Below are 22,512 nucleotides of genomic sequence, written 5' to 3' on the forward strand. Positions count from 1 at the left end.
GCTGCTGAGATATTTACTGAAGTCCATTTTGTTTCTGGAAGTGTAGTTTCTTGTTTTATTCTATTTTGACTTAATTGTTAGAGAGGCTGGCTCCAGTCATTTACTACTGTGAATGACGTTAATTCTGACTTCTTACTCTATCATGATGATGATGGAAGTGCTATCTTTACTACCAGGCCTGATGATTTTGCTCCTCTTGCCTGCCATTTCTAACTGGTGCTGCTGAACCACCTCTTTGCTCTTCAGACATTTTAGCAAAACTCCATTTGCTGTTTATGTAAATGATGACTAGAGAATGATGTTATTTTTTTGCTGTTTCCACGCTACTGGAAATGTAGTTTCTTCTTGGGGACACTACTGCATTCTTTTTTTTTTTTGCAGGCCCCTTTGGGTGTTGTGGAGTGTGTTGTTTCTTTTACAGGCCCGTTTGGGTGTTGTGGAGTTTGTTGTTTCTTCTACAGGCCCCTTTGGGTGTTGTGGAGAGTGTTTTGGTTTGTGGAGAGTGTCTGTTTCTTCAGGCCCCTTTGGGTGTTGTGGAGAGTGTTGTTTCTTCCGCAGGCCCCTTTGGGTGTTGTGGAGAGTGTTGTTTCTTCTGCAGGCCCCTTTGGGTGTTGTGGAGAGTGTTGTTTCTTCTGCAGGCCCCTTTGGGTGTTGTGGAGAGTGTTGTTTCTTCCGCAGGCCCCTTTGGGTGTTGTGGAGAGTGTTGTTTCTTCTGCAGGCCCCTTTGGGTGTTGTGGAGAGTGTTGTTTCTTCTGCAGGCCCCTTTGGGTGTTGTGGAGAGTGTTGTTTCTTCTGCAGGCCCCTTTGGGTGTTGTGGAGAGTGTTGTTTCTTCTGCAGGCCCCTTTGGGTGTTGGGTGTTGTGTTGTGGAGAGTGTTAGGGTGTTGTGGGAGAGTGTGTTTCTTCCTGGGTGTTGTGGAGAGTGTTGTTTCTTCTGCAGGCCCCTTTGGGTGTTGTGGAGAGTGTTGTTTCTTCTGCAGGCCCCTTTGGGTGTTGTGGAGAGTGTTGTTTCTTCTGCAGTTGTTTCTTCCTTTGGGTGTTGTGGAGAGTGTTGTTTCTTCTGCAGGCCCCTTTGGGTGTTGTGGAGAGTGTTGTTTCTTCTGCAGGCCCCTTTGGGTGTTGTGTTTCTTCTGAGAGTGTTGTGGAGTGTGTTTCTTCTGCAGGCCCCTTTGGGTGTTGTGGAGAGTGTTGTTTCTTCCTGCAGGCCCCTTTGGGTGTTGTGGAGAGTGTTGTTTCTTCTGCAGGCCCCTTTGGGTGTTGTGGAGAGTGTTGTTTCTTCTGCAGGCCCCTTTGGGTGTTGTGGAGAGTGTTGTTTCTTCTGCAGGCCCCTTTGGGTGTTGTGGAGAGTGTTGTTTCTTCTGCAGGCCCCTTTGGGTGTTGTGGAGAGTGTTGTTTCTTCTGCAGGCCCCTTTGGGTGTTGTGGAGAGTGTTGTTTCTTCTGCAGGCCCCTTTGGGTGTTGTGGAGAGTGTTGTTTCTTCTGCAGGCCCCTTTGGGTGTTGTGGAGAGTGTTGTTTCTTCCGCAGGCCCCTTTGGGTGTTGTGGAGAGTGTTGTTTCTTCCAGGGCCCCTTTGGGTGTTGTGGAGAGTGTTGTTTCTTCCGCAGGCCCCTTTGGGTGTTGTGGAGAGTGTTGTTTCTTCCGCAGGCCCCTTTGGGTGTTGTGGAGAGTGTTGTTTCTTCTGCAGGCCCCTTTGGGTGTTGTGGAGAGAGTTGTTTCTTCCGCAGGCCCCTTTGGGTGTTGTGGAGAGTGTTGTTTCTTCCGCAGGCCCCTTTGGGTGTTGTGGAGAGTGTTGTTTCTTCCGCAGGCCCCTTTGGGTGTTGTGGAGAGTGTTGTTTCTTCTGCATGCCCCTTTGGATGTTGTGGAGAGTGTTGTTTCTTCCGCAGGCCCCTTTGGGTGTTGTGGAGAGTGTTATTTCTTCTGCAGGCCCCTTTGGGTGTTGTGGTGAGTGTTGTTTCTTCTGCAGGCCCCTTTGGGTGTTGTGGAGAGTGTTGTTTCTTATGCAGGCCCCTTTGGGTGTTGTGAAGAGTGTTGTTTCTTCCGCAGGCCCCTTTGGGTGCTGTGGAGAGCGTTGTTTCTTCCGCAGGCCCCTTTGGGTTTTGTGGAGAGTGTTGTTTCTTCTGCAGGCCCCTTTGGGTGTTGTGGAGAGTGTTGTTTCTTCCGCAGGCCCCTTTGGGTGCTGTGGAGAGCGTTGTTTCTTCCGCAGGCCCCTTTTGGGTGTTGTGGAGAGTTTTGTTTCTTCCGCAGGCCCCTTTGGGTGTTGTGGAGAGTGTTGTTTCTTCTGCAGGCTCCTTTGGGTGCTGTGGAGAGCGTTGTTTCTTCCGCAGGCCCCTTTTGGGTGTTGTAGAGAGTTTTGTTTCTTCCGCAGGCCCCTTTGGGTGTTGTGGAGAGTGTTGTTTCTTCCGCAGGCTCCTTTGGGTGTTGTGGAGAGTGTCGTTTCTTCTGCATGCCCCTTTGGGTGTTGTGGAGAGTGTTGTTTCTTCCGCAGGCCCCTTTGGGTGTTGTGGAGTGTTTTGTTTCTTCCGCAGGCCCCTTTGGGTGTTGTGGAGAGTGTTGTTTCTTCTGCAGGCCCCTTTGGATGTTGTGGAGAGTGTTGTTTCTTATGCAGGCCTCTTTGAGTGTTGTGGAGAGTGTTGTTTCTTCTGCAGGCTTTTTAATATTCTCCTGAGTTAGCTACCTTCTTCATGAAACTTTCGACGGTGACCTGTTGAAAACTGCCATATTTTTAGTGGTTCCCTGTCACTGAAACCAATCTACTGCAGGTTCCTTTGATATTATTGATGCTGGGAGTGCCATCTTTTGAGCAAGACACTTTGAGGCCAATTTTCTTAACCGCTGGCTGTTGATAATGGGAATGTCATTTCTCATTACTGGAAGATTTTTGTTTTTACTTATTTTATCCCTTCTTTTGCTGTACACAGTTTTCCTCTACAGAACATTTCTTCAGCAGGCTTTGCCTGTTGTTGCTAGAAGTTAAGAGTCTCATTTTACAAGTGTTCTTTCCTGACGGTGCTGGAAACTCTGCCTTATTTATGTTTTTTTTTTCTTTATGCTGCTTTGTGGAAACAGTTGCTGCTTTCTTTCTTGCAGGCCATTTTATTATTCCTGCTGAAAATCCATGTTTTCTGCCAGTCCTTTTGCTGCAGGGTAGAGGGCCATTTCTTAGAGATCTTTTGCTGCTGGAGTGCTGGTTATCTGCATGCCCTAGGTGCTGCTGTGCAATATTGCTGAACTGTGTATACTTCTTCAGAGAGCCCTGTTGCCATCTCTTTTGAAGGCCCTTATGCTGGCGGGTGCTGCTGCTTCTGGGAACAGATCTATTAACCTTTTTGCTGTTAAGAGTTCAGTTTTTAATGAATACTTTCTTCTTGCAGTGATGTTGCTCATGCAGCCTGATCTTCTAGCAAATGGCTGTTGTGTAGCTACTGCATCAGGCCACATTGTCCTGCCACTACTGATGTTTGCGTTAATTTTTCGTTCCTGAATTTTCATTACCATCTGGAAAAGAAAATGTTCATATTCTAAAACTCCAATTTGTGTATTGCAAATGAATAAAAATATAAAAGCTTAAGCATTTTTCAACCTCAGTGCTCTACAAAATTATATTCCATGGTGAACAAAAATACTGTTGCTGAAAGTATAAAAAATGAGGTTTTAAATCCTGAGAAATGAAGTGGGAGAACACTCGGCTCAGTTAAAAAACTTTGGTACTACATGTAAAAAAATAACTAATCTGGTATTTGAAGTCAAAAGAAATACCTTAGAATTTAGAAGTACCCTCTTATTGAATGAAGCAAATATATTGTTTAAACAGGAAAAAAACTATTGACAATTCATTCAAATGTGATGTTAACCTGAATCCATAATAAATAATCATTATCAAGGGGGATATCTTTTATTAAGGGGGATATTTTTCATTCATGGTTTCATTTTAAGTTCTCAGTCTTATTCTCTTCATAAACTTGACGAAACGCAATGCTTCCCCTGACCCCCCACACAATTCATTCAAATGTGATGTTAACCTGAATCCATAATAAATAATCATTATCAAGGCGGATATCTTTTATTAAGGGGGATATTTTTCATTCATGGTTTCATTTTAAGTTCTCAGTCTTATTCCTTCATAAACTTGACGAAACGCAATGCTTCCCCTGACCACCCACACCCAAGGAAAGTTTAATTTTAAGTCTACTTAAAACATCCACAAGCATTATAACTTGCAATACACAGGGTCACAAGAATGCTTCTCATAAATTTCCCTGATGTTAAGAAAAATTCGTAATTTAAAAAAAAAAATCCTGTAACCTCTAAGGAAGTGCACTATCGTATTAAGACACTGACCCTTTTCTCAGCTCCTCAGTGTTTTTTTGAAGGTCAGATGAAAATGCTACAGTAAAATTATTTCATAAAACTTCCGCATTACAATCCTTGTCGGAAAAATCCTTGAATACACAGCTATGCACTTGAGGTTTGTCCTATAGTCTTGCCACAGTAAATGTACAAGAAAAAAAAGGATATGGCAGACACTAATATATAATAAAAGAGCACCTTAAGGAAAAAACTTAAATTCATGGTAATGTATAGTGCAACAAAAAATCTAAACACACTAAACCTTAATCTCTCACCTTGGTAAAACGTTTCCCTGAAGACTGGTGAATTAACTATCGTTTAAGATCGTATCCAACACCATTTTCAACTTTAAGCAACAACTTCCTATTGGAGTTTTAAGCGTAGATAGATAATGTCTGTAAAAATGTCAATGTTAGTTAAGTAGCTGAGCAAATTATCAAATCCGTAATAATTAAGAATGCTTGTTACCACGCTTAAATTCATCAAGAACTTGCTCTATTCGTTAATGGTCCATATGACCCACCTAAAAGATTTTCATATACAGTAGGTGTTCATTTTATTATATAGTACTAAATGAGACGATCTCTAACCCAACCATACATTTGACAGAAGGCCTTTGATTAAAAAAAAAAAAGCTTCAACGTTGTAGGTTGTAAATTCAGAATAATTTGCTGTTAGCTTATACTAATAACCTGGAGTACAACACGGGAAAATGCAACTAATGTTTACTAAAAATTTATTTTCCACCAGGAAATTTGTTTAAACAAAAGCTCGTGTAGCTTCTAATTTTAGTTTCCTGGTAAAAATGATCCACATCCTTGTATAACATCCGCTGATCTGCCTCTGAACGTAAATAAACAATCTGTGGAAAAAATATAATTAAGCATCACACTTTCACGATTAATAAATAGCAACGAGCACAAAAGAGAGAACGACTATAAGCTAATAGGGTAGTGCACCCGGAAAGAATAAGGCAGCCCGTATAAAGAGTAAATATGCTTGTAAATGATTAACGTAAAATTTGATAAGCTACATGCTTATAATTCCAAACTAATGGGAACTAATAGGATATTAAAGACATTCTCCCACTAGTTTCAAGGAGATTAATATGCGGCAACCCACAAAATATTTGGCGCAAGTATCGTATGCGGTCTAAAGGTTTTGCTATGGCAGAGACAAGCTGGAAGAAGTTCCACAATGTCAATTGCTATATGCACTATAATTGAAGAGCCTCAAACACTTATCTGCCCGAACTTTAATTAAAAAAAAATTTTCAGATCCTTCAGAGCAACACCTAACTACCACTTATAGAAAGATAATAGACTTTAATACACCAGAAACCTTTAAAGAAAAATTCTTCCTGAAAATCAGCCCAATGAAGCACTGTGGTCCATGATAAACAAGTTTTGAAATATTTGAAATACGGTGATTGTGCAAAATTAATACTTCTACTCAGTGCAGTATATGCTTCAGTAGTTTACGAAATTAAGATGAAGTTTTAAAAATGATTGACATTTCTAAATGAGCAAATTAAAACTGCAATCTTCATCAAAGCCAATGATTGACATTATTTACAATATACTCAAGACTAACGCGGCTTTAGGAAAGACACGTAGAGTGCAGTTTATTTTTCTATGAAGTAGTTCTACCAGGTTAAAACAAAAAAAGTTGAATCTACTAGCTGAATCTACAAGAAACGAGTGCACATTAAGATTTTTAAAAAATTAATTACTTTAAATTAAAGAAGTATATATACTGCAGATGCAGACAGTAGAGAAAGCAAGGAACTGGAAACGTCGAATTAAAACAGAAAAGGAAACACTCATACCTCACAAAAGTTTGCACGCACGTTGTACACCTGATCACAATGACTGTCGATGCTATAATGGTTTACTGAATTAGTTAGAGCTCTCTTAATAATATAGCCAAAACTATGATGAATAAATTAAAGCCCAATCTGATTGGACCCATTCTTGGCTGCACTGGTTGCTTATTGTAAAGTAACAGAATATGTAAACCCAATCATCAAAACAACGACTTCAAGAAATACACCACACACACACAGCATACAGGAAGGCGTCCATGGAGGAACATGGAAGACCATAGAGCAATGGAACCAATAAGCAATAAAGAAACTGAAAGTTACACGGCATACTCTACAACCAATTACGTTGCTTAAAGAATCAAGGAAAGAAAAACTACCAAAGAAAAAGATCAACTGGCGACCGAGAGAAGGGCCTCCAAAAACTAAAACCTTTAAAGAGAGAGAAAACATCAGAATGAAAGGAAAGTCTTACCTCCAGTTACGGAGGGTGGAGTCACAGGTCTCCCTTCTCCCTACCATCATACAACTTTATGATCCAATTATAATAAATCCCCCACTAAAGGCAGACTGATTTCTTCAGGATCCTGCGCGGGAAGCTCGCTGTGAAACTCTTGTATACCCTAGTCGTATCCCATCTCCAAGAATCCACCTTGATCAGTCTGAAACAAAAGCAGGTTCAAGGGAGAGTGGGTTTTTAATTAATACCAGGTTAATTTCTTAAATATCAGGGAATCACCAGTCAGTCTGAAAGTTAATGGGTAACTTCTGCATATGTATTAAAAAATGTTGCAACTTCTGCAATAAAATGTTGGATACGTTCAGTACTGGTATATTTGGCAGTTTTGTATCATCTAACCTATCCGAGCGGCCAATGAATAATTAGAGGAATTTATTTCTGGTGGTAGAAATTCATTTCTCGTCATAATGTGGTTCGGATTCCACAATAAGCTGTAGGTCCCTTTGCTAGGTAACCAGTTGGTTCTTAGCCACGTAAAATAAATCTAATCCTTCGGGCCAGCCCTAGGGGAGCTGTTAACCAGCTCAGTGGTCTGGTTAACCTAAGGTATACTTTAACATTTAACCTAACCTATCAAGAGTGTGAAGTCCACCAAAAAATCATTCCTTGGTCGACCACCAGACCACGGCAAACTAGTTGGGAACCACTGCACGGTTAGGGCAACTTGCAAACTAGACCAGACACTATAGAAAATGTTTGACTTAACGTCTTTATGATTTGTTGAAGAAAGCTATCAGCCATTGTATAATTTACAATTATTCATTACGTGACAGCTTTTTGGGACTGTGGTAACAAGAACATTAAGCTTGGATTAACCTGGGCTATTCGTACATCCACTAATTGCTCTACTCGTGATATAACTTTAGCTTTTTTAAGCTTAATTTCATTCTAGATATGTATCCTGCTATTATTTAGAAGATGAATCTTATTCTTAGTGATAGCATTTCAAATTCCTCATACCCAAATAACACCAATATGATGCAGCTTGGAGTGGGCTACAAATAGGCGTTTACCACGACTTCCACGAGGCAGTTTATTTAAGATTTCTTTGGAGCACAGTTTTATTCTAAATAACGAAAATTGCTTTAAGGCAGTTCTTTTTCAGTCATCCTACAATAAACTTTTCTTTGCCTAAAAGGGATAAAGGAATGGTTATACAACCATTTAGGTCGAATGTCTGTTGATTTACAGCGCTACTATCCTATATATGGCGTACCAGAAATTTGTTCCAAAGCTATTGGTTTCTCCTTTAAATATTAATATGTCAACAAAATTCATTGCATGATTAACTAGCATACGTACAACTGCAAGCTAAACAAGTCTATTATCTTCTAACTTACTAGAGGTAATCAGGGTATTCAACATAAAAAAGACAGTTTATCCTTTAAAAAGTATATCTTAGTTTAACCAGACCACTGAGCTGATTAACAGCTCTCCTAGGGCTGGCCCGAGGGATTAGATTTATTTTACTTGTCTAAGAGCCAATTGGTTACCTAGCAACGGGACCTACAGCTTATTGTGGAATCCGAACCACATTATGACGAGAAATGAATTTCTCTCACCAGAAATAAATTCCTCTAATATTCATTGGCCGGTCGGAGAGTCGAACGCTGGGCCAACAGCGTGCTAGCCGAGAGCTCTACCCACCTCCCAATGAAGAACTGTATATCCTTAAGCATAACTGAGCTTATTTCTAAATCACTCAAAAAAGTGATGGTAGGCAGTAGAAATGTAGTAGAAATCATCCAACGATTTGTGATCGACCCCTTGGTCCTAAGATTCAAAATTGTTAAGTTTCCACTGACCTAAATGTAGCATCTTCCATTAAATTAAGATTTTTTTTCTTATAGAAGAAACCTCAATTTACAACATCGGATACGACGAACAGAACAAATGTGCCTTAACACATACATACAGAATATGTCTTATGTCTTTACACTAGGTAAACATACCAGCCACTGACTAACGGACTATCCCTTTTATGTGCATCTATGGACGATAACCTAAATTTGTACAAAATTTGCATGAAACTCCTGCAATATAACATATGTTTAACAACTATTGCAGACGGGCAGACAAATATACAGTCTTCTACCCTGCACATCACATACTGTATATGGGAGTTGGTCTACCTTTGTACTAAAAGTGATTTAAACTCTTTCAACTATAAGCATGAGAGACGCAGTGGCCCACAAACAATACGAAAAGCTGGGATTCACACCAGTATGATGAAAGAAATTTCACGAAAAGGAGTTCGTTGGGTATGACAGTCTTTCGGGGTTATGACATATCCTTTCAAAAGAATATTTAAGGCCTAGTTACGTTAATTTTGGCAGTTACATATTTACACGAATCCGTAATTTGTGACAATTCCTTTCATTATCGGTTTTAAACTAACTTTTTACCATACTACTACGGCTCGTCGGTAAAACTTTTAACAATCTTAATTCTTAGAATTATTATTCTAAATAAAGGTCTACAGCAATTTAATTCAGATAAAAGAATGGTACAGACTGCAGTCATTTGTCAAAGCTTCTAGTTCATAACTCAACCTAACAAATTTTCTAGTTTTATTTTAGTTTTCACATAGAATTACATAAATCTGTGTTTTGCTTTAAAAAAAATGTTTAGTTTTAAGTAATTTTCTACCATCGTTAGACCTTCAATTGGTCCACCTGGCATTCTCAGTGGTTTGTCAGTTTTCCTGAATAACTTCTCTTTGGTATCAACTCATTTTCTAATAGGGCAATTTTTAATCTCTTAAAAATCTCCCAAGTTGCAAAACTACATTCCTTCAGTTTTAGGTAAATTTGAATCTTCCCGGGCGCCGTGAATGTGTTACCTTGTACGCGAAAAAAATCTCTCGCTCCCATATCCTGTTGGCTCCGTTAAGCTGATAAGACATTTGTCCATGTTCTCTTGGAGCTCTTTCAGCAAATTTTGGTTGTTTATTTTAACTTTGTCGTGATGTAGGTGTAAGGAAAAATGATGACTACTCCCTTAATGTTCTCGACCAAGTACGATTCGAGATGCCTACACTGCTTTAGGCATTATGTTACACCTGAAGGATAACATGTACACAGTGGTAAAAGTGATTTATATAATTAACAATAGTAAATATAAAGTTAAAAAAAATTATACAATTTTTATTAGCAATGAGGACGAAGTGTATGACAAAATTATAATAACTACTTTGGTAACCATAACATTATTATCATTCCCCAAACAATAAAAGAATATAAAGAATTAACTTGCGTATAACAAAATCAATAAAGTGGTTGTAATATGCATGCACATCATCAAGGTAATTGTGGTACAGTACTAGGCTTCATCTTACGGCAACTGGCGATTTCGTTAGACCAGGACTCACTTATACGAGTGGGTCCTGCGTTAGACATGACACTCACGAGACCACTTCCCACCAGCGTGTCGCATCGAATGCCTCGCTACAATTAGCATTAAGTAAGACACAAAAACCAATTCCAGGCTCTGTGGAGGCGTGGGACAGGAGTCTCCAGCAACCAAGAGCCCTAGTTGCAGTTGAAGCAAATATTGCAACCGCAGACAAGGGTTCATTACAAGTAAAGAAACTAAAATTAATACTTCTATTCGGAACCACTAGATTGTTAACCCCCACCCACACAAACAAACAAACAAACAAACAAACAAACAAACTAGTTGATTTCCTTTGCAGTACGTCAGTACTGTATTTCATATTCTGGCTGAAAATTTATTAGGTAGCCAACGAACTTCAATGAGGATTTATTATTTAATAATATCACTATTACCAAACGTTGCAAAAATGCCAGCCATGGACCAGAGATAGCATAGGAATTCACCTTAGTCAAACTTTCATTTATTCTCCCTAAATTTCCTTCATGACGAATTTTATATTCTGGCTGAAAATTTAATAGGTAGCCAACGAACTTCAATGAGGATTTATTATTTAATAATATCACCACTACCTAACGTTGCAAAAATGCCAACCATGGACCAGAGATAGCATACGAATTCACCTTAGTCAAACTTTCATTTATCCTCTCTAAATTTCCTCCATGACGAATTTTGTCTCCACCTCCAACTAATTAAATCGATTTTAACTTTAAGGCTTAGAAAACTTGGCTCCAAGCTAATGCTATTCCCCAGTCTTGGACGTTCTTTTAATCCTAACCTGTTAAACCAGGACACTAAAGACTTTCGTTCCTTTCTAATGGGGTGGAACCTGATAAACACTAACTCCCTGTAAACGCAAATTACCTTCATGATCGAAATTTTACTTTCATTTCTATATCGGTACCTGAGCAATGCTCATGAGGTCGCGAACCGATAGTGACAAAAAGCAGCTTAAACTAACGGCAGCTGCAACAGATTAGCACTGAAAATTTTTCAATGCTGATAGCGTCTATTATATTAATTACGTAACGTCCCTAAACGGCAGACAAATTTTTGGACGAAAACAAAATGAACTGATGGTGAAGATAACGATTAATGATGAAAGAGAATACATAAAAAATCAAATTTACTAAATTCTAAGTTTCACTGAATATTTTTAGTTTACGTTTATTTCCTCTGCTTCGTGTACATTTAACTTTCACAAAGAAAAACGTCTGCAAACTAACTATGGGTTATGCGAATACATTGTTTAGCAGAAATCATTGCAAATAATAAATGTTAATAACTAGGAGGATATTTTAACTTTGTTAGCAGGAAGTTTTCGTACAGCCTTTAGAATATTTATTCTATCTTATCACCTTAATCCAAGGTTAAAGGACACTGGTTCTATGTATGTGCGGCCATAAAAAAAATATAATTATGGCTAAGAGGCTTTTTTTTCAAGCGGCCTAGTATTCGGTAAACGACGCACAGATCAAATTTAAAAATTAATTTAACGTGTAAAACAGAAGTATAAAAATTCAATATTTTTACTAATGTCTCGGTTTCAGGCAGCCTAACCTAAACTGCAATGCATCCTTATACTGTCTATTTAAGTCCCCCTTAAACTGAGAACTAAGGAAAGCGGGGAAGTTGATGTTAGTCAAGTAGAATTTCAAGTGTTTAAGTAGTTGGTCTGCTTTACGGGGACTTTAAATAAACGGTTGAAAAGTCTGGGCCAGAGATAAAGTATCCGGAGGATTAACATCGAATCTAAGTAATAGGATTATTAACTTTAGCACTGTCTAAATCAGCTTTCGAATTCGCGGCTCTAAATTTTAGTCACAATCGGAGGGAATATGCCCCACAACCTCCTCCCACCTCCCTGTCCCGGCTCCCATTCTCCACAACAACAGTAGTAACAGTTCATAATAGGCCTTCTCATAATCAGTCTCATTTAAGTTGTAAGAGTTAGACAAACAATATGGATGTTTTGAAGTTTTTGACACCACAGAATTAAAGCAGAGACCCTAACTGTAGCAGGTCCTCGTTGATCTCTCTGTACTTGCGTGAATCACAACACCAAACCTTTTTTAGAACTTGCACAAACAGAAAAAATTACAATAGTTTACGATGAAAGATTTCCAGGCAGATATATTTACTAATGACCTCTTTGTCTGCACAGATTTCACAAGCAAAGCATTTGAGGAAAAACAGGAAGACTATCCTTCTATCCTCGTAACCTAACAACTGTAGAGAAAAAAGCCGCAATTTTCTTTGGTTGCGTTTTACCGAAAACCCCTCGCTAATGAATGAAAACCACAATTTTCTTTGGTAGCGTTTTACCGAAAACCCCTCGCTAATGAATGAAAACCACAATTTTCTTTGGTTGCGTTTTGAATGAAAACCACAATTTTCAAAAAACCCTCGCTAATGAATGAAAACCACAATTTTTTTTCTTTGGTAGCGTTTTGAAAAAAACCTCGCTAATGAATGAAAACCACAATTTTTTCTTTGGTAGCGTTTTACAGAAAACCCCTCGCTAATGAATGAAAACCACAATTTTCTTTGGTAGCGTTTTACCGAAAACCCCTCGCTAATGAATGAAAACCACAATTTTCTTTGGTTGCGTTTTACCGAAAACCCCTCGCTAATGAATGAAAACCACAATTTTCTTTGGTAGCGTTTTACCGAAAACCCCTCGCTAATGAATGAAAACCACAATTTTCTTTGGTAGCGTTTTACCGAAAACCCCTCGCTAATGAATGAAAACCACAATTTTCTTTGGTAGCGTTTTACCAAAACCCTCGCTAATGAATGAAAACCACAATTTTCTCTTTGGTAGCGTTTTACCAAAACCCTCGCTAATGAATGAAAACCACAATTTTTTTTTTCTTTGGTTGCGTTTTACGAAAACCCTCGCTAATGAATGAAAACCACAATTTTTTCTTTGGTAGCGTTTTACCGAAAACCCTCGCTAATGAATGAAAACCACAATTTTCTTTGGTAGCGTTTTACCGAAAACCCCTCGCTAATGAATGAAAACCACAATTTTCTTTGCTAGCGTTTTTACAAAAACCCTCGCTAATGAATGAAAACCACAATTTTCTTTTGGTTGCGTTTTACCGAAAACCCTCGCTAATGAATGAAAACCACAATTTTCTTTGGTAGCGTTTTACAAAAACCCCTCGCTAATGAATGAAAACCACAATTTTCTTTGGTAGCGTTTTACCGAAAACCCTCGCTAATGAATGAAAACCACAATTTTCTTTTGGTAGCGTTTTTACCGAAAACCCTCGCTAATGAATGAAAAACCAATTTTCTTTGGTTGCGTTTTTACCGAAAACCCTCGCTAATGAAAGAAAACCACAATTTTCTTTTGGAAGCGTTTTACGAAAACCCTCGCTAATGAATGAAAACCACAATTTTCTTTGGTTGCGTTTTTACCAAAACCCTCGCTAATGAATGAAAACCACAATTTTTCTTTGGTAGCGTTTTACGAAAAACCCTCGCTAATGAATGAAAACCACAATTTTTCTTTGGTTGCGTTTTACCGAAAACCCTCGCTAATGAATGAAAACCACAATTTTCTTTGGTAGCGTTTTACCAAAACCCTCGCTAATGAATGAAAACCACAATTTTCTTTGGTTGCGTTTTTGAATGAAAACCCTCGCTAATGCTAATGAATGAAAACCACAATTTTTTCTTTGGTAGCGTTTTACAAAACCCTCGCTAATGAATGAAAACCACAATTTTCTTTTTGGTTGCGTTTTACCGAAAACCCTCGCTAATGAATGAAAACCACAATTTTCTTTGGTAGCGTTTTACCGAAAACCCTCGCTAATGAATGAAAACCACAATTTTCTTTTGGTTGCGTTTTACCAAAACCCTCGCTAATGAAAAAACCCAATTTTTTTCTTGGTAGCGTTTTACCGAAAACCCTCGCTAATGAATGAAAACCACAATTTTGTTTGGTAGCGTTTTTTCTTTGGTAGCGAAAACCCTCGCTAATGAATGAAAACCACAATTTTCTTTGGTTGGGTTTTACCGAAAACCCTCGCTAATGAATGAAAACCACAATTTTCTTTTGGTAGCGTTTTTACAAAACCCTCGCTAATGAATGAAAACCACAATTTTCTTTTGGTTGCGTTTTACCGAAAACCCTCGCTAATGAATGAAAACCACAATTTTTTCTTTGGTAGCGTTTTTTACTCGAAAACCCTCGCTAATGAATGAAAACCACAATTTTTTCTTTGGTAGCGTTTTACCGAAAACCCTCGCTAATGAATGAAAACCACAATTTTCTTTGGTTGCGTTTTACCAAAACCCTCGCTAATGAATGAAAACCACAATTTTCTTTGGTAGCTTTTACCGAAAACCTCGCTAATGAATGAAAACCACAATTTTCTTTAGTTGCGTTTACCGAAAACCCTCGCTAATGAATGAAAACCACAATTTTCTTTGGTTGCGAATTTTTCTTTGGTTGCGTTTAAAAACCCTCGCTAATGAAAGAAAACCACAATTTTCTTTTTGGAAGCGTTTTTACGAAAAACCCTCGCTAATGAATGAAAACCACAATTTTCTTTGGTTGCGTTTTACCGAAAACCCTCGCTAATGAAAGAAAACCACAATTTTTTTTTTTTTTTTCTTTGGAAGCGTTTTACCGAAAACCCTCGCTAATGAATGAAAACCACAATTTTTTTCTTTGGTTGCGTTTTACCGAAAACCCTCGCTAATGAATGAAAACCACAATTTTCTTTGGTAGCGTTTTACCCTCGCTAAAATGAAAACCCAATCGCTAATGAATGAAAACCACAATTTTCTTTGGTTGCGTTTTGCCAAAACCCTCGCTAATGAATGAAAACCACAATTTTCTTTGGTAGCGTTTTACAAAAACCCTCGCTAATGAATGAAAACCACAATTTTCTTTGGTTGCGTTTTTACAAAACCCTCGCTAATGAATGAAAACCACAATTTTTTCTTTGGTAGCGTTTTACCGAAAAACCCTCGCTAATGAATGAAAACCACAATTTTTCTTTGGTTGGGTTTTACCGAAAACCCTCGCTAATGAATGAAAACCACAATTTTCTTTGGTAGCGTTTTACAAAAAACCCTCGCTAATGAATGAAAACCACAATTTTTTCTTTGGTTGCGTTTTACCGAAAACCCTCGCTAATGAATGAAAACCACAATTTTCTTTGGTAGCGTTTTACCGAAAACCCTCGCTAATGAATGAAAACACAATTTTCTTTGGTTGCGTTTTACCAAAACCCTCGCTAATGAATGAAAACCACAATTTTTTTTTGGTAGCGAATTTTTCTTTGCAGCGAAAACCCTCGCTAATGAATGAAAACCACAATTTTCTTTGGTTGGGTTTTACCGAAAACCCCTCGCTAATGAATGAAAACCACAATTTTCTTTGGTAGCGTTTTACCGAAAACCCCTCGCTAATGAATGAAAACCACAATTTTCTTTGGTTGCGTTTTACCGAAAACCCCTCGCTAATGAATGAAAACCACAATTTTCTTTGGTAGCGTTTTACCGAAAACCCCTCGCTAATGAATGAAAACCACAATTTTCTTTGGTAGCGTTTTACCGAAAACCCCTCGCTAATGAATGAAAACCACAATTTTCTTTGGTTGCGTTTTACCGAAAACCCCTCGCTAATGAATGAAAACCACAATTTTCTTTGGTAGCGTTTTACTGAAAATGCTTCGCTAATTAAACTTATCCATCTTCCCCACAATTATCACTGACGATTAATTTCTTTAACAGGAAAACCAAAATCGCCAATTTCCAGCTCTTAACCACATGTCATATCAATTACTTAACTACACTTCCCAAATCCGAAAAGGCAGTCATTCGCCTTTATTTATAGCCATTTTTATATATATTAAAGTAAAATCAAAATGAAGTAATAGTGCATGATCAATTCTTGTCAACCTACCTCTATTAACAAATGAGTGTGCAAACTCGTGAAATCCTCTCTTGGAAGGTGGTGTTCATACTAACGGCGAATTATGGCATATGGAAAACACTTATTTGAAAAAAAGGAAACGGCAAAGAAAACATGATTGTGAACCTAATAATAAAACTTTCATTTTACAGGAAAACTAATTTAAAGAATTAATGTTCACAAAAGACATTAAATGTGCGACAACTTGTATCAAAACAAAGAGGAATAACAATTACTCTCTACATGATGACGAATTAAAGTGGAAGGGTGGGAGTTCCCAAAATTTTTATTTTGCATTCCATGCTAAAAATTGCACACTATGGAAGAACGACCTCTACAAAAACCATTCAGTGTTATCTTCTGTGTTTTCATTGCAGACCACCACTTCACTTGACCACTTACAACAGGTCCCCCTTAAGCTTTTTAATGTGAGATTTATTGAAGAAGGAAGAAGAAGCGTCGAAGTGTAAACACGGCTGTGATTGTATTCCGTTCTTTTCTCAAGCCTTTCCCTGTCTTTTGATGGTTTCCTAGTGATGTAGAGTTGCTACAGGAATCATAAAGGTACAAGGAACCAATAACTGTAAAGAGTTTATAGTTGTGTTTAGACTTAGTTGCTTTTTGAGGATAAAAAGTGAATCAGTGGTCGTCCATCGCTCATCGCCGGAAAGGCTGCATGCCCCGAGGCTATGAGTGACGTAAGCCGTGAGACCGCCCAACGATGACGTCACGATTCTATCCTCAAATCAGGAGAAAGGACTCCATTGGGTTGATTTTTTCAAGCAAACCTGACAATGAAACAGTTTGTAGAGTAATTTTTGAGATTCTTGGAATTGAAACTTGCGACTTGATAGGATTCCAGTTGATGCCTAGGAATAGGTTTATCATGAAATTCAGCTCGCGCGTTATATATGAAAAGTTCATCAGTGAATACGATGAGAAGGAACTTCAGATCGGCAATGGGATTACTGTGAAAATAGTGAACATGGGAGCAAGCTACTCCTTTGTATCAATCAGATAGGCACCTTTTGACATGGACAACCACATGATAGAATCCGTACTTGAAGGATATGGAAAGGTAATATGGATAAGGAATAACCAACACACGCTAGGGAAAGGAAACGGTTTATTGAATGGGATAAGAACAGCAAAAATGGAAATCAAGAATAACATTCCATCGTCTATTAGGATAGCAGGACATTCGGTGTCCTTCATGTACAGCGGACAGAGCAGAACCTGCTATATATAAATGTGGAAGTGAAGATCATCTAGTGGAAAACTGTGTCACAGAGAAGACATTAAGGGAGGAATTGACGGATAAGGAAACGCACTTCCCGGAAATAGGAAAATGGAACAGGAAAGCGAAGGAGAATCCAGGATTTAGCGTAAAGGATCAAACTCAAGATTGCACTGGTGATAATGAAAAACATTTAAAACTGAACCAAGATAAAGAAATTCAAAATGCTGAAGGCAACACAGATGCCAACTCAAAATATTTAATTGATAAAGACAATGTCTCGGGTGACACAGATAATGATGATGAGTTAGAACGCGTAAGCATTGCAATGCCAGCTAATTCTACGCATATAAATGAATCCGATAATGAAGACATGCATATAAATGAGTCCGATAATGAAGACGTAACTGTATCTGAATATGGGATACAAAACAACATTGTAAAGAAAAAGAAACCGAGAAGTCTGATAAAACGGAAATAGAAACGATAGTGGAGATTCATCGTGAGCGAAATGATATCCGGGGAACTGTCAAGTATGGAAGCAGAAGCAGAAGCAGTAGGGAAAAGTAACCAGTCATGAGGGAGGAAGTGATCAGGAATAATTTCAACGAAAATATGACAACTGAACACAACGATATAGCAGAAGACATGTTGACCGCTGAGAGCCTGAAAAGGGAAATGATGAACGATGCTGATGACGTTGAGAAGCGGATTGAGGAATTTAGTCACAAAGAACAAAGTGAAGACAGGAATACTGAAAAGTGGAAAGTACATGTGGAAAATAATGAGAAAATGGTTATATCAAAAAAGTCAAGAAATGATGAGAGAAATTCGAAGGATGATCGTGAAAGAAAACGACGAAAGGTGAATAGTAAAAATACAAGTTCGCAATGGAAAAGTGGGTGGTTAACCTCTTTATAATCATGGCGCTGACGGTAGCCACCTTAAACGTAAATGGACTTAATGTAGTTAACAAACAGATGTGCGTTGACTCTCTCATGAGATTTCACAGAATTGATGTATTGATGTTGCAGGAGCATAATATTAAAAATGTCAAAGACTTGATTTACCAATCTAATGATTATGATGTCTTTATTAACTGTTGTACTAATTTGAAAGGTGGGACTGCAATATATATTAGAAAGTGTCCTAGCATTAAGGTCTTGAATCAGGAAATGGATGGAGAGGGGCAAGTAATTAGTATTAAGATTGAGTTTAATTGTATCATCATTCCTCTGCTGAACTTGTACGCTCCATCAGGAACAAACAAAATACCAGAACGAGAAGAATTCTTTCGAAATAAATTGTTATTTTATTTAAGGAATAACAGTGAAAACTTAATATTAGGTGGAGATTTTAACTGTGTGACCTCTCTTCGAGACAGTAGTTCAGAAAATGTTCATTTACAGTCAAAAGCTCTAAGGAACTTGATAAAGCAAGTAGGATTGAAAGACATAACCATAGGTTGTCACAAGTTACCTGAATATACTTTTGTTAAAAATAACTACGGGTCAAGAATAGACAGAGTATAATATGTTAAAAGACTATTTAACCATATAAAGTCATGGGAAACAATACCTATCAGCTGCTCAGATCACAGCATGGTTTTAGTTAAATTTAATGTACAAAATGTAAAATTTGGTAGAGGTTTTTGGAGGCTTAACACAAAAGTTTTGGGTTTTAAAGAAACTGAGGAGAATTTCAGTGTAGTTTGGAGTCATATTGTGGCTAGAAAAGGAATTTTTGATAATTTGCTATCATGGTGGGACTTTGCAAAAATGGAATGTAAAAAGTTTTTTATAAGAATGTCGAAAATGATGTCGCAAGAAAAATATGGACTTCTAAATATGTTGCAGGGAAGAATGAAACAATTGTATGCAAAAGCTAATGCTGGTGGAATTGACTTTGAAGAAATAAGGGTGATTAATGACAGAGTGAATGACATCCAGACAGAATGAGTTTTGTGAGGGCATTCAACTACGAGCAAAACTAAAAGACAGGGTAGAAGGTGAAAAGGTATCAGCATACTTATTAGGAAGAGAGAAGGATAGGAACTCGGGTATTTTTAGAGTTAAAACGGATAAAGGAGTTCTCATTAATACTGACAGTATTGTTTCCTTTTTTAACAGTTATTATAAAGAGTTATACGATAACGTTAATGTTGATAAAATTCAACAAGAGGAATTACTTAGAATTTGCAAGAATAAATTGGATAATGATGATGTAGATATGTTATCAAAGGAAATTGAAGAAGAAGAAATATGGGCAGCCATTAAGGGCTTTAGCATTGGAAAGTCAGCAGGAAAGGACGGCCTTCCTATTGAATTTTACAAAAAGTTTTGGACACTATTGAAACCTCACTTCATACAAGTAATCAGGTACGCTCTGAAGGAGGATTTGAGTAGTTCTCAGCATGAAGGCATTCTTAAGCTTATACCAAAGGGTGGGGACGTAGAACTAGCAGAGAACTGGAGGCCCATATCTCTTCTTAACGTAGATTATAAAATATGTGCAAAAATTTTAGCTAACCGTATGAAATTGGTAATGAATAAGATTATTTCATCTGAGCAGTATTGTGGTGTAAATGGAAGGTCAATTATCGACTGTACTAATATGATAAGAGATGTAGTGTATTATTCATCCGAAATTCATTCGAACTTGGCTCTTTTAAACCTTGATTGGTCAAAGGCTTTTGACAGGTGGATACGAAGTTCTTATGGAGAATTATGAATTGTTTTGGATTTCCCGGCTCCTTTATCAAATGGTTAAAGGTGTTATACAAAAACAGTCATAGCTATTTATGCATCAATGGGGTAATTAGCTCTTCGTTTGAAATAAGGGATGTCCCTTGTCCATGCTTTTGTTTGTAATATTTCAAGAACCCTTATACTTAGCTATTAAAGGTAATAAACAGATTATTCCTCCTCCACTACCAAATAAAAAATGTATCAAGCTTCAAGGTAGTTCAGCCTCCTTCACCCACTGACTACACCATTCCTTGGCGTCAGTCCATGTCCCGGTGGAGTCTGAGAGGGCTTCTCCATTTCTCATAAGTTGAGACTTTACTACACCCACAAGTGTTGAATCATCGGCATACTGAACAATCTTGTTTTCCAGGCCAACAATCTTATCACTTGCATACACTAAAAATAACACTGGACCAAGAACACTACCCTATGGAACTCCAGATAAAATAGGTCTTGGTCCACTAAAGATCCCGTGCAAGGCAATTTGCTGCTGCCTTCATTTAAGGAAATCTTGAAGTAATCCTAAAAGATATCGACCCACTCCAAGTTTCTGAAGTTTATAAATACTTTGTGATTTGCAAATCGAAAGCAGCACTAAAATCTATTTGAATTACTCTGCACTCAAAACCCTATCAGGTTCCATATGATGACAGGCCAAGTCTGAAGCATCACAGACACCTAACTGCTTCCTATGTGCATATAGACTTTCAGCTAACAATCCTTTCGATTCTAGGCACTTATATAGTGACAAAATCAGATTTTTTCAGTAACTTTGGAGGCACAGGGAGAACAGGGTGGCCTGTGAATTACTACAGTCTGCAGACATGTACAAAATAATAATTTTAAGTATCTTCCCGAATAAGGAAGATTTTTTCTTTTAAAGTTAAACTTTTCCTTGGAAACTTTTGAGCTTCTCACAGAAAGCGCTCATCCAGATTCATAGCAAGGACGCTGGAAGGGTAAATATTGGATGTGAACCTTCATCAAGATTCCTTGCCGGGACGCTAAAAGGTAACTAAGATATGAAGTACCCTACTCTGGCAGTACAAGTACAAGTACAAGGCTAAGCACAAGCACAAGCTAGTGCCAAGGCAAACAGTTGTTGTTATCGCACCGGATAGCAGCAAATATAGCTGCTTTGTGCTCCCTGCCCCCATCTCTAGACATTTCTGCTTCAAGATGGTGCGCACGCGCCATTGTGGTGAACAAACATGAACTCTCTTTAAACATATGTAATTAACTGTGGATGATTTGTTTGGTGCTGCGTCAGAGATTATGAGCGTGAGTCCAGATCGCTAACTACCGCCCTGATGAGCTGGCAGGCCTCAAAGTTATAATTGCTCCATCAACCTGCTTCAGTTTCATGGATTAACTTTCGTAAGAGTGCTTCGTCAGCCTCTGTTTGGGTGAAGTGAAACAAAAGTTTCAAAAGTGCTTTGTTATACCAGTTGGGTAGTAGTCATTGCTTTTGTGGCCGATCATTGTCAAAGGCCCCATGAAAAATCTCATACATTGCTTTTAACTTTAAACTCAATTGGGTTAAAGGTCGAAAGTGATTTTAATTTGTGAACTGTGTTTAATTGATCACAAGTGAAGTTAACCAAGATTTCTTAGAAGTAACTAGACTTTTCCTTTGATTATAGGTAACGTTACTTTTTCGCTGAATGTGAGTGGGTCCTTGGAAGAACGAAACGCATTGTCGAGCTGACAAAAGTGCAGTGCCAATTTTAATAAAATAATTAAATATTATTGGTCTGCATCTTTCTTTCCCATTCCACCCTATTTCCACACCTGTTTATATTTGTTGTATGTAACTTTGGTGAATATTGTTTTATTCGGTGAATGGCGCCCAACGTAAATTTCTTTTGACAACTCGTAAATCGTTCCGTTCTTTGGCGTTAGTATTAATTTAATGGTTTCTATAGTTCGTTCGCGCGTTTCCCGTTTATTAGCCACAGAATTTTCCTTACAATGTATTTTATATCAAAATAACGGTTCCAAGAAAATGGGATATATTTGCGGTTATGACTCGTGATTTACGGTACTTGCGCACAGTTAAGGATTTTGTTTTGCTTTGTAATTTAACGTAATCGTGATGGAAAATTCTTTGTAGCTTTAAGGCACTGATGACGGGGGTAGGTAAAATTTTGTTTTGATATGCATATTTGACTTTGTTAGCTCAACATTTTCTGTATAAGTTTTTTTCGTATAATTGTAACTTCCATTCTTTCGAAAATGGATACGGCAATTAGGAAGAGAGGAGGTCATAAAGGATCTATTACCAAGTTGTTAAGAACTTACTTAGAGGTTTTAGCAAGAGAGGATAAGCTTGAAATAATTACCCTGAGGGATAATTTAAAGAGTAATTTAGATAAAATTGACAAATTGAATGAATCGTTATGACCCTAATTACTGATGAAAAATTGACAAGGAAATGGTTGACTAACGATTATAGTCTTAATGTTTGTGAGTAAATTTTACGAATTGCAAGAACTAGACAAATGAAATGGTC

Source organism: Macrobrachium rosenbergii, chromosome 51, assembly GCF_040412425.1.
Source record: "Macrobrachium rosenbergii isolate ZJJX-2024 chromosome 51, ASM4041242v1, whole genome shotgun sequence".
In the NCBI taxonomy this organism is placed as follows: Eukaryota; Metazoa; Arthropoda; class Malacostraca; order Decapoda; family Palaemonidae; genus Macrobrachium; species Macrobrachium rosenbergii.